At 38.7% G+C, this 18,648-nt stretch overlaps 1 protein-coding gene and 1 long non-coding RNA gene across 3 annotated transcripts in view; both read right to left on the bottom strand.

The window, feature by feature from the left end:
- The window catches only part of LOC133539053 (nucleosome-remodeling factor subunit BPTF-like), a 151,564-nt gene that overhangs the window by 123,959 nt on the left and 8,957 nt on the right, over nucleotides 1-18,648 (bottom strand).
- On the bottom strand, nucleotides 5,960-17,514 carry LOC133539051 (uncharacterized). 2 transcript variants are annotated; one of them, XR_009803161.1, is made up of 8 exons: nucleotides 15,675-17,514; nucleotides 15,008-15,142; nucleotides 11,789-11,864; nucleotides 10,806-10,883; nucleotides 10,195-10,272; nucleotides 9,585-9,662; nucleotides 6,330-6,401; nucleotides 5,960-6,205 (listed from the first exon to the last, which is right to left on the bottom strand). It is a non-coding gene; the product is annotated as an uncharacterized LOC133539051 (long non-coding RNA). The 2 variants fall into 2 exon arrangements; XR_009803160.1 differs by having other exon boundaries at nucleotides 5,960-6,401.

The raw sequence follows: 18,648 nt of genomic DNA, 5'->3' as shown, positions 1-18,648 counted from the left end.
CGCACTTAACGATTCAAGAACTCCTTCATTCCCCACTCCATCCAGCTGTATAATCACTGGCCATACAGCAATAGATGATATCTGTCTACTACCGGACACCAAACATGTTAGCTACTTCTCTTTGTTTGATGTCTATTTTCTGCTAAATGTATTCTCTATTTTATGCTGCAGCTGTCACATATACTGTAATATTGTACATGGTAATTGTTATATATTGTATATATGATATAGACACAATATAATATATCAGTATAGAAAATATACTCTACAGTACAGCTCAGTTGGTAGAGTGGCCGTGCCAGCAACTTGAGGGTTGCAGGTTCAAACACCGCATCTGCCATCCTAGTCACTGCCGTTGTGTCCTTGGGCAAGACACTTTACCCACCTGCTCCCAGTGCCACCCACACTGGTTTAAAAATGTAACTTAGATATTGGGTTTCACTATGTAAAGCGCTTTGAGTCACTAGAGAAAAGCGCTATATAAATATTATCACTTCACTTCACATATATAATGTAAATATTACGTACATACTGTATGTACGTTATATTTTATATCGCTATATTTAGTCTATTTATACTTGTATTGTCCTTTCCATCCGTACACTTTCCATCATTGTAACTGAGGTACTGTGTGGAACAATTTCCCTTGTGGATAATTAAAGTTTAGCAAGATTATGAACTAATAGATGATCCAAATATGTCAAAATAACAAACTTTTTCTGTTTGAAGAATACTATGGGGTTTTGATTTACATCAATGTCGTAATGATCCTCACTGGCAGTAATCTCAAACACTAGCTAAATTCAGAATATTCAGAGAGAAAACTTTCCATCTCATTAAAAAACATGATTCAATGATATGGTAAAATCCATTTTACTTTACCCTCCCTCCGAAAATCACTATCCATCCATTTTCTACTGCTTGAGGCTCATGGGGGTGCAAGAGCCTACCTATCCCAGCTGCATTCTGCATTCGCCCCCTCATCACAGTACCAACACAGATTCACACTCACATTCACACACTAGGGACCATTTAGTGTTGCCAATCAACCTATCCCCAGCATCTATATTTACTGGAATTTTGCAATGTCCATGACAAAAATAAGTCTACAGTAAAGCAAATTTTTCCCTTGGCATACTCCACGCTCAGGTATTAGACCAAAGTCTCAAAACAATGATCTCTATTCACTAGGGGTGTAACGGCACACAAAAATTTCGGTTTGGTACGTACCTCGGTTTAGAATAGGGATGCACCGATTAATCGGTAACTGAATATATTCGGCCGAATATGGCAAAAAAAGCCACATTCGGCCTTCGGTGGAATGAGTTAAAAACAAGGCCGAATAGTGGCGTGTGACGCAATGTTTTGACGCGGTGACGCAATCAACCAACGTGCAGTGACGCGGTGACGTCGGGATATGTTGTGTACCTGTATAAGTGTATGAGGTTACAAGCACACACTTTTTGAGATTTAGTGGGGCGTCTGTTTACATGATTAGCCTGTTGTGTAGGCTACCTGTATAAGTGTATGAGGTTACAAGCACACACTTAATTGAGATGTACTTGAGCCTTCTGTTTACATTATTAGCATATCTACTGTGGCTAAGCAGACTTTTGCCAAAAGGACAATAATTCATTTGTTGTTGGTTTATCCACTTTAACGCACTTTATATTTTTCTGGAATGCATGTTTTGTCTGAAGGCCTAATATAAATGAAAAACTTTGTGCTTTTTTTGAAAAGCAAAGGCAACTGGAATATTAAAAAAAAGTCAATATTCAATAAAAAAATTACTTTGGTGGCAGAGGGGTTAGTGCGTCTGCCTCACAATACAAAGGTCCTGCAGTCCTGGGTTCAAATCCAGGCTCGGGATCTTTCTGTGTGGAGTTTGCATGTTCTCCCCGTGAATGCGTGGGTTCCCTCCGGGTACTCCGGCTTCCTCCCACTTCCAAAGACATGCACCTGGGGATAGGTTGATTGGCAACACTAAATTGGCCCTAGTGTGTGAATGTTGTCTGTCTATCTGTGTTGGCCCTGCGATGAGGTGGCGACTTGTCCAGGGTGTACCCCACCTTCCGCCCGAATGTAGCTGAGATAGGCGCCAGCGCCCCCCCGCGACCCCAAAAGGGAATAAGCGGTAGAAAATGGATGGATGGATGAAAAACATGTCTAAATATTTATTCTAGGCTATTTATGCAATATTAAAAAAATTGTGAAAAACTGCATTCATTATTCGGTATTCGGCCTTCGGCCAAGCGTTTAAATTTTATTCGGCTTCGGCCACAAATTTTCATTTCGGTGCATCCCTAGTTTAGAGGTCACGGTTCATTTTCGGTACAGTAAGAAAACAACAAAATATCATTTTTTGGGTTATTTATTTACCAAATTTGCAAAATCTTCCACCAAAAATATTTTTCTTAATGGAATATTTGATGTGAAGTAATGGGAACCTTGGATAGATCAATAATTCATAAAAACATTGATTTTGATTCAATATTATGTTTAGAGCAATGACAGTTTGAAAGGAAAAAAAAACAGCTTTGTTTTATTAGTCAACATTGCAACTTTTTCAAATTTACATTTAACTTTCAAGCTTTTTTATTTCACTTTCGTTATGTTTTTGTTTATTTTTATAGTATTTTTAGAATATGCCGTGGGCCTTTAAAACATTAGTTGGGGGCCGCAAAAGGCCTCCAGGGTGCACTTCTGACAGCCCTGCTATAGATAATAAAAATCAAATCTTATAAATCTATGGATAAAAAGCAGAGCCTGGCGACGCATGCGCGTTTATCATAAGTCTCTTGCTCTCTCTGTCTCTGCCCCTCCCTCACCAATGCTGCTGCTGCGTGCACAATTTGTTTGGTTTTTAACCCTTCTTAACCTCGAATGTCCATTGAAAATACATGCAACCCTAACTCAAAATGCCGTACATTTGAGGCATTTAAGAAACTCCCCCCGGACAGCCCTGCAAAAAAGGACATGTCCGGTGTAAAAAGGAGGTATGGTCGGTCTATCCTAGCCCGATCGCTGCTAGCATGCCTTGTGTTGTGTTTCGGTGTGCAATGTTTACACAACGTGCGGTACGCTACTTAAAATGTCCGTGTGGAAACTCGTTCGGTACACCTCCGAACCGAACTAAAACCTCCGTACCGAAACGGTTCAATACAAATACACGTACCGTTACACCCCTACTATTCACACTTTGATGCTTATGCCCAAAATTCCCTAGATTTGATCCTGTGCATTGTTATCTGCATGCAAACACACTATCAGCTGATCCCCGTGATGGAACTCAAATGAATTGCAATCATAGTAGATGAGAGGAATTGTTAGTCCCCTAACCTCCAACCTAACATGTCCCTAATGCCGTCCTTCCTTTCCAACTTTCTTTGGGACATCAAAGCCTGCTTCTCCATATGTTCACTAGAGATGTAACGCTGTCAAAATTGTCCACCAAATGAGTTGGATTGATATTGTATATCAGGGGTCAGGAACCTTTTTGGCTGAGAGAGCCAAAAAGCCAAATATTTTAAAATATATTTCTGTAAGAGCCATATAATTTTTTTTTTTTAACACTGAACACAACTAAACACGTGCATTTTTAAGACAAACATTTCTAGAGTATAATAGGTCTCTTATTCTTTGTAATAACATTGTTATTCTGAATCTAACTGTGGAGGGGGCGTGGCCTGCGGGCCTGCAGTGACAGGTGCGAAGATGGCCCACCTGGGCCTTGTTATCTAATCACCTGTCGCTCTGTTATAAGCAGCAGCCAGGAGGAGAGACTGGGTTGGGGCTGGAAAAACTATTGTTGGAAAGCAACTGAGAGACTTTTTGAAAAATAAAACAATATTGTAACCCTGAAACAGGCTCTCATGTCTGTGCTTGGGGGTCTGAAGAAGCCCCAGGAGGGCAAGCCCCACTTAACCAATAATAAATGAATAACTTCTTACCATTAACGCAACTTCTTGAACAGGTGCGGTAGAAAACAGGTGGATGGATTAAAAATGCATGAGAATGTTTTATATTTTGAACGTTATTTGTAACACTGTGCTTACAAGTGGAATTATTTATTACTTATCGTGTTAAGCAACGTCAGCTCAGATTTATCAGAGAGCCAGATGCAGTCATCAAAAGAGCCATAGGTTCCCTACCCCTGTTGTATATCGTCTATACCGGGGGTCGGCAACCCGCGGCTCTAGAGCCGCATGCGGCACTTTAGCGCCGCCCCAGTGGCTCTCAGGAACTTTTTCAAAAATGTATGAAAAATGGAAAAAAAATGAGGGGGAAAAATACATGTTTTGTTTTAATATTGTTTCTGCAGATGGACAAACATGACACAAACCTCCCTAATTGTTATAAAGCACACTGTTTGTATTAACCATGCTTCACTGATTCGAGTATTTGGCAAGCGCCGTTTTGTCCTACTAATTTTGGCGGTCCTTGAACTCACCGTGGTTTGTTTACATATACAACTTTTTCCGACTTTCTAAGACGTGTTTTATGACACTTCTTTTTCCGTCTCATTATGTCCACCAAACTTTTAACGTTGTGCGTGAATGCACAAAGTTGAGTTTTGTTGATGTTACTGTCTTGTGTGGAGTGCTAATCAGACATATTTGGTCCCTGCATGACTGCAAGCTAATCGATGCTAACAAGCTATTTAGGCCAGCTATATGTACATATGACATCATTATGCCACATTTGTTGATATATTTGAGCTCATTTAGTTTCCTTTAAGTCCTCTTAATTCAATTTATATCTCATGACACACTATCTGTATGTAATATGGCTTTTAATTGTTTGCGGCTCCAGACAGATTTGTTTTTGTATTTTTGGTCCAATATGGCTCTTTCAACATTTTGGGTTGCCGACCACTGGTCTATACTAGGGCTGGGCGCATCGATACCAAGTATCGATAGTATCGATACCAAGTATCGATAGTATCGATACTTGGTGAGTAGCGGTATCGTATCGATACTGGCATGATGGTATCGATACTTCACCAAATTAAGCGAATCACTCTGATTTTAAAAAAAATGTGAGTGCAGCGCAGTGCTCCTCACCACTCCACCCTCCTCCCTAGTGATGGGTCGCGAACGAGATTTAAAAACACTTTAAAAATTCATCTTCAACCCAAAATAAAATCAAATAAATACAATTAACATGACGCTTGGTGCGTTGGCGCACACATCAGTATAATTGGCTCCGAGGTTCACTCGGACACGCACGCACACACACACACACACACACACACACACACACACACACACACACACACACACATACGTGTTTGGGTGACATATGAGGACTTATGACAAAAACGTGACATATGGGGACATGCCTTTCCAATGGTCCTACAGGCCTGGGACTCAGACGGTTAGTGAACCAGAATTTTAGAAACACAGTGGTCTATTGAGATTTTTGCAACTCTTTTGTTTTTTTCTGAACCTGATTTTTATGGTACATATGAGGACTTGTCAGGTTTAGGTGACAAATGAAGACCAGAGTGTTTAAGATTTCAAGTTTATGTGACATATGACGACCATGACGTCACAGAGTGTTTAAGATTTCAAGTTTAGGTGACATATGATGACCATGACGTCACAGAGTGTTTAAGATTTCAAGTTTAGGTGACATATGATGACCATGACGTCACAGAGTGTTTAAGATTTCAAGTTTGTGAAATATGACAACCATGACATCACAGAGTGTTAAAGATTTCAGGTTCATGTGACATATGAGGCTAATGACATCAGAGACTTAACAAAACCACCTGAGTTGGTTTAGTTGATGTGTTGTCATTTTAAAAAAAAATCCCAATCCCATGCTACTGTAATCTAAAACCAAGAAGAGTTTAAAAGAAACATGGGTAAAAATGTAATTGTCGATTAAGTGTAACTGAATTGTTTTTGTGGATTTTGTCGCTAAGAATTATCTGGAATAAATACAAAACGCCTGCTGTTTATTTTGCTTTTTTAATTGCTGGTAACATACTCAAACTACCACAGAAGATGTGGGAAAACATTTTTTTTCCCTTTTTTTAATATAATTCTGTTATGGATGTAGTACTTGATGGCAAGCCAATCTCTGTCCTGTAGAGCTACTAGTTCTTTATGGAGGCAGGCTTCACAATCTTTTTTACCTGGTACTTTGTTGCCAGTTACAAAATGCAACATGTGTCATTCAACTGCTTCCACTTCTTCCCCTTTGCAGTTGTCATAAAGGAGACAAAATACAATTTCTTACTGAAGGAATAAGGACTATAATACAGTGAAAAGGTGCAAAACGTAATATAATATTCTAGTAAATGATGTAGATTATTTATTTACCCCGCTTTGGAGTGGACCAAGTGGAAGAAGCTTGAGACATACCCACTTCCAGCGATTTGTCCTGCTTTCAATCTGAAAGGAAGAATTAGAAAACTGTAAAAGTAAACATTTAACATATTGTGCTTTGTGAAGCAGCGGAGTATGTGTTGTCCGTCTATTTATCAATAATGCAGACGAGGAGTGTTGGCTGAGTTCTTAACGTTTGCTTTCAGAGCGTGCATATCACAACATACAAGATGCCGTCATGGCGACACAACCTATACCGGGCTACCGCGCATGCTCGTCACTCCTGTTGCATGCTGGGTAGGGTAGTTCTTTTTTCCCCTGGCTCATAACATCACAATATAGTACCATGTATATGCGTTCAGTTTATCAAAGCACCAAGCAAACAGATATGGTCATAATTATTTTAAGTGCACTACGCAGAATAAACACAACATTATTAATATTGCTAGTAAGGATAATTTGATCAAAAATTCCCTAAAACAGCCCACTACCTATAATATAAGTTTTTTAAACATAAGATCCCTGATAAAAAAAAATGTTTCTGCTGTTACCTCAGAAATTGCCTGTTCAGAAGTTATGATTGTGGCTCAGAGATTTGTATGTAGATTATATTTATTTTCCATAACAAACAGGATAACTTAAATACCCTGGCAGTGGCAATAAGCTTAAATGTTTGTATTTACATTTTTTGAGTTGATTTTCATAAAATTTGCTATTTAACTGCTACTGTTTAACAAGGACTGATTTAAATTGTGTTTGCACGACAAATGTTTAGGCGCTTTTGTTCATGTGGGAGAATATTCCAATAAAGGTGCACTACACACTACTTTTGAATTCATTATTGGGCTTTGCGTATACAATGCATTTAATCGCGATTAATAAGAGAAATAGTGCGATTAACTTCGATTAAAAATTTTAATCATTGCCCAGCCCTAATATATATACAAACCCCGTTTCCATAAAAGTTGGGAAATTGTGTTAGATGTAAATATAAACTGAATACAATGATTTGCAAATCCTTTTCAACCCATATTCAATTGAAAGCATTACAAAGACAACATATTTGATGTTCAAACTCAAACTTTTTTTTTTTTGCAAATAATAATTAACTTTGAATTTCATGGCTGCAACACGTGCCAAAGTAGTTGAGAAAGGGCATGTTCACCACTGTGTTACATCACATTTTCTTTTAACAACACTCAATAAACGTTTGGGAACTGAGGAAACTAATTGTTGAAGCTTTGAAAGTAGAATTCTTTACCATTCTTGCTTGATGTACAGCTTAAGTTGTCGTGTTTTACGCTTCATAATGCGCTACACATTTTCGATGGGAGACATGTCTGGACTGCAGGCGGGCCAGGAAAGTACTCGCACTCTTTTACTACGAAGACACGCTGTTGTAACACGTGGCTTGGCATTGTTTTGCTGAAATAAGCAGGGGCGTCCATGATAATGTTGCTTGGATGACAACATATGTTGCTCCAAAACCTGTATGGACCATTCAGCATTAATGGTGCCTTCTCAGATGTGTAAGTTACCCATGCTTTGGGCACTAATACACCCCCATACCATCACACATGCTGGCTTTTGAACTTTGCGCCGGATGGTTATTTTCCTCTTTGTTCCGGAGAACACCACGTCCACAATTTCCATATATAATTTGAAATGTGGACTCGTCAGACCACAGAACACTTTTCCACTTTGCATCAGTCCATCTTAGATGAGCTCGGGCCCAGCGAAGCCCGCGGCGTTCCTCTGTCTTGTTGATAAATGGCATTTGCTTTGCATAGTAGAGTTTTAACTTGCATTTACAGATGTAGCGACCAACTGTAGTAACTGACAGTGGTTTTCTGAAGTATTTCTGAGCCCATGTGGTGATATCTTTTACACACTGATGTCGGTTTTTAATGCAGTACATCGCTTACGTGGAGTGATTTCTCCAGATTCTCTGAACCTTTTGATAATTTTACGGACCGTAGATGGTAAAATCCCTAAATTCTTTGCAAAAAAAATGTTTAGCAGTTTTAACATCAAATATGTTGTCTTTGTAGCATATTCAACAGAATTGGGGTTGAAAATTCTTTGCAAATCATTGTATCCTGTTTATATGTACATCTAACACAATTTCCCAACTCATATGGAAACGGGGTTTGAATGTATTTATATATACATAGCCTATTATTTGCGCACTATTTACAAGTTATGTACCAAAAACACGACCACCGAAAAAATACTTTGATCAATGAAAACAGCGCTGCAGAAACCGGCTGTAAACAAGAGGCACTGCATTTTCTGAATTGAAACACTCATTTTAAAGCTTTGACATTAACATTTTAACACACACTAATCTGGTTCAGAAAATATGAGGACCTTATATGAAACACACCTAGGTCTTTCTTGGTTCAAACAATATGAGGACATGACGAGTGCTCACATGTAGAATTTATGTTGTTGACTTGTAACATCTCCTGTTTTGCTAAACATGAGTTCCAAACTCCCTACTGACTAACATGGATGTACCCTTATGGAAATGTTGTCATATAAACTGATCTGTGAGAGATTAAAATTAATAAATGTCTTTCAAAATATAGGTTGGGTCAAATTTAGAGCAGATATAGTAAAAATAGACATGAAATAACCTGTTGGAGGGATGAAGTCGGTTTATGGCTGTCATCTGAATCTAGAGAATGTTGAGATAGAACCTCAACAGTTGGTTTCTGCAACAAAAAACAAAAATATAATGTCATAACTAATTAATTATAACATTCTCACCACTTTTTGTTGATAAAAATCTGAGCATACAATGCCAGATAAAGGGTAAAGATTATTACAGAGTTTCAGCTCTTAGACAATTCATTAAGAATGTAACACACACAAAAATCTGGTTCAGAAAATATGAGGACATGAATTGAGACACTCATTTTAAAGCTTTGACATTAACATTGTAACACACATTTTCAGGTTCAGAAAATATGAGGACCTTATATGAAACACACCTAAGTCTTTCTTGCTTCAAACAATATAAGGACATGACGAGTGCTCACATGTAGAATTTATGTTGTTGACTTGTAACATCTCCTGTTTTGCTAAACATGAGTTCTAAACTTTCTACTGACTAACATGGATGTACCCTTGCGAAAAAGTTGTCATATAAACTGATCTGTGAGAGATTAAAATTAATAAATGTCTTTCAAAATATAGGTTGGGTCAAATTTAGAGCAGATATAGTAAAAATAGACATGTAATAACCTGTTGGAGGGATGAAGTCGGTTTATGGCTGTCATCTGAATCTAGAGAATGTTGAGATAGAACCTCAACAGTTGGTTTCTGCAACAAAAAACAAAAATATAATGTCATAACTAATTAATTATAACATTCTCACCACTTTTTGTTGATAAAAATATGAGCATAATATGCCAGATAAAGGGTAAAGATTATTACAGAGTTTCAGCTCTTAGACAATTCATTAAGAATGTAACACACACAAAAATCTGGTTCAGAAAATATGAGGACATGAATTGAGACACTCATTTTAAAGCTTTGACATTAACATTGTAACACACATTTTCAGGTTCAGAAAATATGAGGACCTTATATGAAACACACCTAAGTCTTTCTTGCTTCAAACAATATAAGGACATGACGAGTGCTCACGTGTAGAATTTATGTTGTTGACTTGTAACATCTCCTGTTTTGCTAAACATGAGTTCTAAACTTTCTACTGACTAACATGGATGTACCCTTGCGAAAAAGTTGTCATATAAACTGATCTGTGAGAGATTAAAATAAATAAATGTCTTTCAAAATATAGGTTGGGTCAAATTTAGAGCAGATATAGTAAAAATAGACATGTAATAACCTGTTGGAGGGATGAAGTCAGTTAATGGCTCACATCTGAATCTGGAGAATGTTGAGATGGAACCTCAACAGTTGGTTTCTGCAACAAAACACAAAAATATAATGTCAGAACTAATTAATTATAACATTATCAGCACTTTTTGTTGATAAAACTCTGAGCATACAATGCCAGATAAATAGTAAAGATTATTACAGAGTTTCAGCTCTTAGACAATTAACTAAGAATATAAAACACACTAAAATCTGGTTCAGAAAATATGAGGACCTGAATTGAAACACACATTTTAAAGCTTGGACATTAACATTGTAACACACACTAATCTGGTTTAGAAAATATGAGGACCTTATATGAAACACACCTAAGTCTTTCTTGGTTCAAACAATATAAGGACATGACGAGGGGTCACATGTAGAATGTATGTTGTTGACTTGTAACATCTCCTGTTTTGCTAAACATGAGTTCCAAACTCCTTACTGACTAACATGGATGTACCCTTACGAAAATGTTGTCATATAAACTGATCTGTGAGAGATTAAAATTAATAAATGTCTTTCAAAATATAGGTTGGGTCACATTTAGAGCAGATATAGTAAAAATAGACTTGTAATAACCTGTTGGAGGGATGAAGTCGGTTTATCGCTCACATCTGAATCTGGAGAATGTTGAGATAGAACCCCAACAGTTGGTGTCTGCAACAAAACACAAAAATATAATGTCAGAACTAATTAATTATAACATTAACAACCACTTTTGGTTGATAATATTCTGATCATATAATTCTACATAAACAGTAAAGATTATTATAGCGTTTTAGCTCTTAGACTATTATTTAAGAATGTAACATTCACTAAAATGTGGTTCAGAAAATATGAGGACCTGGATTGAAACACTCATTTTAAAGCTTTGAATTAAACATTGTAACACACACTAATGTGGTTCAGAAAAATATGAGGACCTTATATGAAACACACTGAAGTCTTTTTTAGTTCAAACAATATGAGTACATGACAAGTGATCACATATAGAATTCATGTTGCTGACCTGTAACATCTCCTGTTTTGCTAAACATGAGTTGTAAATTCCACAGACTAACATGGATGTACGCTTAAAAAATGTTGTCATATAAACTGATCTGTGAGAGGTTAAAAGGATTAAATGTCTTTTGAAGTATAGGTTGTGTCAAGTTTTTAGCAGATATAGGGCAGCACGGTGGGTCAGGGGTTAGTGCATGTGCGTCACAAATCGAAGGTCCTGAGTAGTCCTGAGTTAAATCCTGGGCTCGTGATCTTTCTGTGTGGAGTTTGCATGTTCTCCCCGTGACTGCGTGGGTTCCCTCCGGGTACTCCGGCTTCATCTTACCTCCAAAGACATGCACCTGGGGATAGGTTGATTGGCAACACTTAATTGGCCCTAGTGTGTGAATGTGAGTGTATTTGTGTTGGCCGTGTAATGAGGTGGCGACTTGTCCAGGGTGCACTCCGCCTTCCGCCCGAATGCAGCTCAGATAGGCTCAAGCACACCCCGCCAACCCAAAAAAGGGACAGGTAGTAGAAAATGGATGGATGGATGGATAGTAAAATAGTCAAGAAATAACCTGTTGGAGGGATGAAGTCGGTTTATCGCTCACATGAATCTGGAGAATGTTGAGATAGAACATCAACAGTTGGTGTCTGCAACAAAACACATAAAAATAATGTTAGAACTTATTAATTATAACATTATCAGCACTTTTTGTTGTTAACATTATGAGCATATAATGCCAGATAAATAGTAAAGATATTTATAGAGGGTTTCTGTCTCTTGTCCCGCTCATGTCTTGAGATGAACTTCCCTCGGTACTTGACCACAAAAGAACTTTTTTAAATTGATGCAAGAGCAAATACACCATATCCTGATAAAACAGTTTATCAATTAACAATGTTTGGAGAATCTATTTTAAAAAAGGAATAATTATAGTCGTTACTTGACTAAAAATTCAATTACAAACAGAATTACTCTTTCATAAATGTAAATAATTATTAAATTAAGTACAAACCCCGTTTCCATATGAGTTGGGAAATTGTGTTAGATGTAAATATAAACAGAATACAATGATTTGCAAATCTTTTTCAAGCCATATTCAGTTGAATATGCTACAAAGACAACATATTTGATGTTCAAACTGATAAACATTTTTTTGGTGCAAATAATCATTATCTTTAGAATTTGATGCCAGCAACACGCAACAAACAAGTTGGGAAAGGTGGCAATAAATACTGATAAAGTTAAGAAACGCTCATCAAACACTTATTTGGGACATCCCACAGGTGTGAAGGCTCATTTGGAACAGGTGGGTGCCATGATTGGGTATAAAAACAGCTTCCCAAAAAATGCTCAGTCTTTCACAGGAAAGGATGGGGCGAGGTACACCCCTTTGTCCACAGCTGCGTGAGCAAATAGTCAAACAGTTTAAGAAAAACGTTTCTCAAAGTGCAATTGCAAGAAATTTAGGGATTTCAACATCTACGGTCCATAATATCATCAAAAGGTTCAGAGAATCCGGAGAAATCACTCCACGTAAGCGGCATGGCCGGAAACCAACATTGAATGACCGTGACCTTCCATCCCTCAGACGGCACTGTATCAAAAACCGACATCAATCTCTAAAGAATATCACCACATGGGCTCAGGGACACTTTAGAAAACCACTGTCACGAAATACAATTTGTCGCTACATCTGTAAGTGCAAGTTAAAGCTCTATTATGCAAAGCGAAAGCCAATTATCAACATCCAGAAACGCCGCCGGCTTCTCTGGGCCCGAGATCATCTAAGATGGGCTGTTGCAAAGTGGAAAGGCGTTCTGTGGTCTAACGAGCCCACATTTCAAATTATTTTTGGAAATATTGGACACCGTTTCATCCGGACCAAAGGGGAAGCGAACCATCCAGACTGTTATCGACGCAAAGTTCAAAAGCCAGCATCTGTGATGGTATGGGGGTGCATTAGTGCCCAAGGCATGGGTAACTTACACATCTGTAAGTTACCCATCTGTTTGGAACAACATTTGCTGCCATTTAAGTGCCGACTTTTTCATGTACGCCCCTACTTATTTCAGCAAGACAATGCCAAGCCACATTCAGCACGTGTTCAGCTTCATAAAAAAAGAGTGCAGGTACTTTCCTGGCCGGCCTGCAGTCCTATCAAAAATGTGTGGTGCATTATGAAGCGTAAAATACGACAGAGGAGACCCCGGACTGTTGAACGACTGAAGCTCTACATAAAACAAGAATGGGAAAGAATTCCACCTTCCAAGCTTCAACAATTAGTTTCCTCAGTTCCCAAACGGTTATTGAGTGTTGTTGAAAGAAAAGGTGATGTAACACAGTGGTGAACATGCCCTTTCCCAACTACTTTGGCAATTATTGCAGCCATGAAATTCTAAGTTAATTATTATTTGTAAAAAAAAATATTCCGTTTGGATTTACATCTAACACAATTTCCCAGCTCATATGGAAACGGGGTTTGTAATTAATGTGTTACTTGAAAAAGAAAAGTTTTAAATATCTAGCATATGCAGTTGAGAGACATTTCATGAGAGCAGAGTGTGTGTGTGCCTTTAAAAAGCTGTGCCTTTTGCCAAGTGACGTGGGACTTCAGCGCCCAGACATAGCAGAATAGTTCAGCTGTATTTTTTAGCTTAGCAGTGGCAGTTAAGATAGTTCTGTTGAATGTTTTTGTTTGCGTGTGGATGAGGCCTCTTTCTATTTGATATCGTGTTCATAATTACTTCCGGGGGTTGCTTTCATTAGTAAAAAGATATTACCTGCACTAAACCTTTTGTGCTTCTAACGCTGTCTTGTTGACATACAATCACATCAAAAGTAGCATGCCACATTACATAAAACGAATCGTAACAGCGTTGTAGCGTACATAAAAGTTATTAAATTACTCGTTACCGGTAAAAGTAACAGCATTAGTAACATCGTTTTCATATACCGCTGTTATACCATCCATCCATCCATCCATCATGTTCCGCTTTTCCGAGGTGGGGTCGCGGTGGCAGCAGCTTAAGCAGGGAAGCCCAGACTTCCCTCTCCCCAGCCACTTCGTCTAGCTCTTCCCGGGGGATCCCGAGGCGTTCCCAGGCCAGCCGGGAGACATAATCATCCCAACGTGTCCTGGGTCTTCCCCGTGGCCTCCTACCGGTTGGACGTGCCCTAAACACCTCCCTAGGGAGGCGTCCGGGTGGCATCCTGACCAGATGCCCGAACCACCTCATCTGGCTCCTCTCCATGTGGAGGAGCAGCGGCTTTACTTTGAGTTCCTCCTGGATGGCAGAGCTTCTCACCCTATCTCTAAGGGAGAGACCCAAACTCATTTGGGCCGCTTGTACCCGTGATCTTATCCTTTCGGTCATGACCCAAAGCTCATGACCATAGGTGAGGATGGGAACGTAGATCGACCGGTAAATTGAGAGCTTTGCCTTCCGGCTCAGCTCCTTCTTCACCACAACGGATCGATACAACGTCCGCATTACCGAAGACGCCACACCGATCCGCCTGTCGATCTCACCATCCACTCTTCCCCCACTCGTGAACAAGACTCCGAGGGGCCATAGAGGTCGGGTGCATTGTGAGCTGGGCGGCAGCCGAAGGCAGGGCACTTGGCGGTCCGATCCTCGGCTACAGAAGCTAGCTCTTGGGACGTGGAACGCTGTTATTCCAAACACTTCTAATTAAAGCCATATAATACAACCTCTATTAGACAGTAAGGAAATGATCCAAATGAGATGTTGGTACAGTTACCATTGATATGTTACATAACAAGACATACCTTTCCAATCATTGATCCACTGGGCCTTAAAACAAGACTTGTCACATCCAGATCAAATAAACTCGGTGGCTTCAGCCTCAGGATTACGTCTCGCTCTTCTTTTGGGCACGATGTCTATATCATGTGTTGATGCGCCTAACGAATCCACACATAAAAATGAAAAAAGTCAGTGACACAGAAATAAAACAAAGAACTAAACCCTTCAAAAACTGTTAAATTTAGGCTCAATGCAGACATGAAGCTTCTCAAACAAAGTAGTAATGTAACAATATCAGTAACATGCCAACTCCACAGTGCTTATCAGCTTGAAATATTTGTATTTGAGAAAAAGTATAAACAATTTGAAGAACTCTAGTCTGTCTTGTTTAAAATTAAGAAAATGTTTACTAGCATAGTGATCAAGGGTGATGGGTCAAATGGAGAGAATAATTTCACCACACCTAGTGTGTGACAATCACTGCTACTTATAATCTTCCATGCAACTTAAAAAAAAAAAGTTAAATGCCTTGGCCTTGGCCCAGAACTGAAATGCTTAATTTAACCTCATAAAATCGAATCTGATTGCAATTAATAACAACAACATTTAACTGTTGATTATAATGAACTATTTTCCTATGTTAAAAAACATTGGTCTATTTAATTACGTTAAACTCCATTTTATGCTCACCTGATTCAACCATGCTGTCGAAGACTGTCAAAGATTGTTTGTGACCAAGATAGATGTCCCCCTCCGGTGATGCAGGTCCCGGAAGTGATGTTCACTGAGCGCTCTGTTGTGCTCAAAATCGTGTGTGAAGTTGTGTATTTCGATTATAAATGGTCCTTTCGGAAAACCCTTTTTATATATATATTCAATATTAAGTGTGATACATGAGCTGTATAACTTTCTTGATGAAAATAGTTAACTAGTGATTTAGCCATCTGTTAGGAGCAGACATCGTCCAGCGGCCAATCAGGCGGCGCCTAACTGAAAATTGGACCAATCAGACGCCGAGACTCTTCAGAGTGGGCGGAAGTAACCATCTTGAACACCATGTAAAGTGAATACCTCCAAAAACAATCCCCATATTAATCCTAAATTTGCCCCAAAGATAAAAATACCCAAATAATGTGCTATTGTAACCATTTGAAAATATTAAATATTGTGTGTAGTTTGAATTGCATTTGAATTATTGCCTTTGTCTCAATCAAGGTTGAAGGTGGTTTTTTTTTATGCAAAAACCTACATTTCAGGCACATTTAAAGCAATTATTGTGCGGCATTGTATTTTAGACAACAGAATAGCAAAAAGTCCAATACAGTAAAATACTGAATCAAACAAATTAAATCATCACCATAATCCCTTTATTACTAATTGTCTAGCCCAAATCCTCTCCAGATAAACCAAATTAATAGATAAAACTAACACTAAAAAGGATGAGATCATCAGATCAGTTGAAAATGTGTTGTTATTTGATTCAGAATTCAAGAGTATGTTTATTGCTGTAATGGTTAGATGTTTTTCAAAATGTTGGAGTGTGTGAGTTTCTGACCCACATGACATATGAGGACATATGACATATGAGGACAAGTGTGTGTGTGTGTGTGTCATAATAGCAAAGATGGCCACTAGGGGCAAAATCGAAGGTGACCAAAAAAATTAAACACACTTTCACACACTTTTTCTGAAAATTTGACAAATGAAGACTTTAGAGATTTTTGGTCTGGGAACATGCTGGGAGGGTCTAGAACACGATAGCATTGCGGGAAATATGGGGACATGGAAAATGTCCCCATATTTCAACAGGTCCTCATATGTAAGGTGAAATTTCATAAAAATGTCCCCATATGTCACTTTGACAAACGCACACACACACACACACACACACACACACACACACACACACACACACACACACACACACACACACACACACACACACACACACACACACACACACACACACACACACACACACACACACACACACACACACACACACACACACACACACACACACACGCGTGCGTTTCCAGTGCAACTTAATGTCTTGGTTGTAAACTGTAAAGTCGTTTATTGCACTAAAATAACGATAAGAATTTCTCAGTTCTTTTGTATTGTGTTCATTTTTACAACTGTTTATTAACTAGTGTTTTCTTTTTTACTTAAGTTCTTGTGTTTTGTGAGGCGACTAGCCAAGTTCAGTATTTGTTTTCACCTTATTTGCACTACTTACTTTATTGTAATTGATATTACTTTTTTATTTGAATTTCTCAGTTCTTTTGTTTTGTGTTCATGTTTACAACTTTGTTCAATAACTAAAGTTTTGTTATTTACCTTAAGTGTTTGTGTGTATTGAGGCGACAAGCCAGGTTCAGTAGTTGTTTGCACCTTATTTGCATTACTTTATTGCTATTGATATTACTTTTGTAAGAAATATTTTATTTTTTGACTTAAATCGTTGTCCTGTGTTGTATTATTATCATAATCAATTAATAAAGGCAAAAGTACAAATTTGTTTTTCAAAAGTATCGATAGTCCCCCCCCATCAGATGACGACACTTCCGGTATCGGTATTGGTATCGGCGATACTGGCCGGTATCGGATCGGATCGGCACCGATACCCAAATTTGCGATATTGCCCACCCCTAGTCTATACCATGAATTGATTTACGTGGACCCCGACTTAAACAAGTTGAAAAACTTATTGGGGTGTTACCATTTAGTGGTAAACTGTACAGAATATGTACTGAACTGTGCAATCTACTAATAAAAGTTTCAATCAATCAATCAAAGTCTATATTGTGCAACCAAGTTCTCCTGTGGGTTTCTCAAACCCACTTCCAACTTCTTCAAACGCTATCCACCCAGCACCTACACCCCATACTCAAGAAGCTGTCAAAGCTAGGGGTGTAACGGTACGTGTATTTGTATTGAACCGATTCGGTACGGGGGTTTCGGTTCGGTTTGGAGGTGTACCGAACGACACGGACATATTACGTAGCGCACGTTTTGTAAAAAATGCACACCGAGGCACTAGTGGTGCAACAGATCAACATTGATCCGTGATCCGTTCGGATCAATATCTTCGGTTCGGCACACACGAAAAAAAAAAAAAAAAAGTTGTTCGCACAGCGTGGTAATGTCGAGCGGAGTAACGGAGGAACTTGAACGCCCCGTGCCATTTAATCGGTGTGTTTATAAGTGCAGACTCCATTGTGCAAAAAGAGGGTTTTTAACACATGCTGAAAGTGCTTCGGCCACATTACGACATCCCGTAGCGCACCAACTTCAACGATAAGATTGTGTCAGATTTTTATGAGCAAGAGAACTGAACTGAATTATATTTATATAGCGCTTTTCTCTAGTGACTCAAAGCGCTTTACATAGTGAAACCCAATATTTAAGTTACATTTAAACCATTTAAACCAAAGTGTCTTGTAAAGTGTAAAGTGTCTTGCCCAAGGACACAGCGGCAGTGACTAGGATGGCGGAAGCGGGAATCGAACCTGCAACCCTCAAGTTGCTGGCACGGCCACTCTACCAACCGAGCTATACCGCCCCACAGAGAAGAAAAAAGTTGTGGACGAACTATCCCGAGCGTCATCTGTTGAGCTCGCGACAGAAGGGTGGAGGTCCATATGTGACCATATGGCACTCA

Source organism: Nerophis ophidion, linkage group LG20 (genome assembly GCF_033978795.1).
Source record: "Nerophis ophidion isolate RoL-2023_Sa linkage group LG20, RoL_Noph_v1.0, whole genome shotgun sequence".
Classification (NCBI taxonomy): domain Eukaryota; kingdom Metazoa; phylum Chordata; class Actinopteri; order Syngnathiformes; family Syngnathidae; genus Nerophis; species Nerophis ophidion.
The sequence above is the reverse complement of the archived record's forward strand: the minus strand, read 5'-3'. Positions and strand labels throughout refer to the sequence as shown.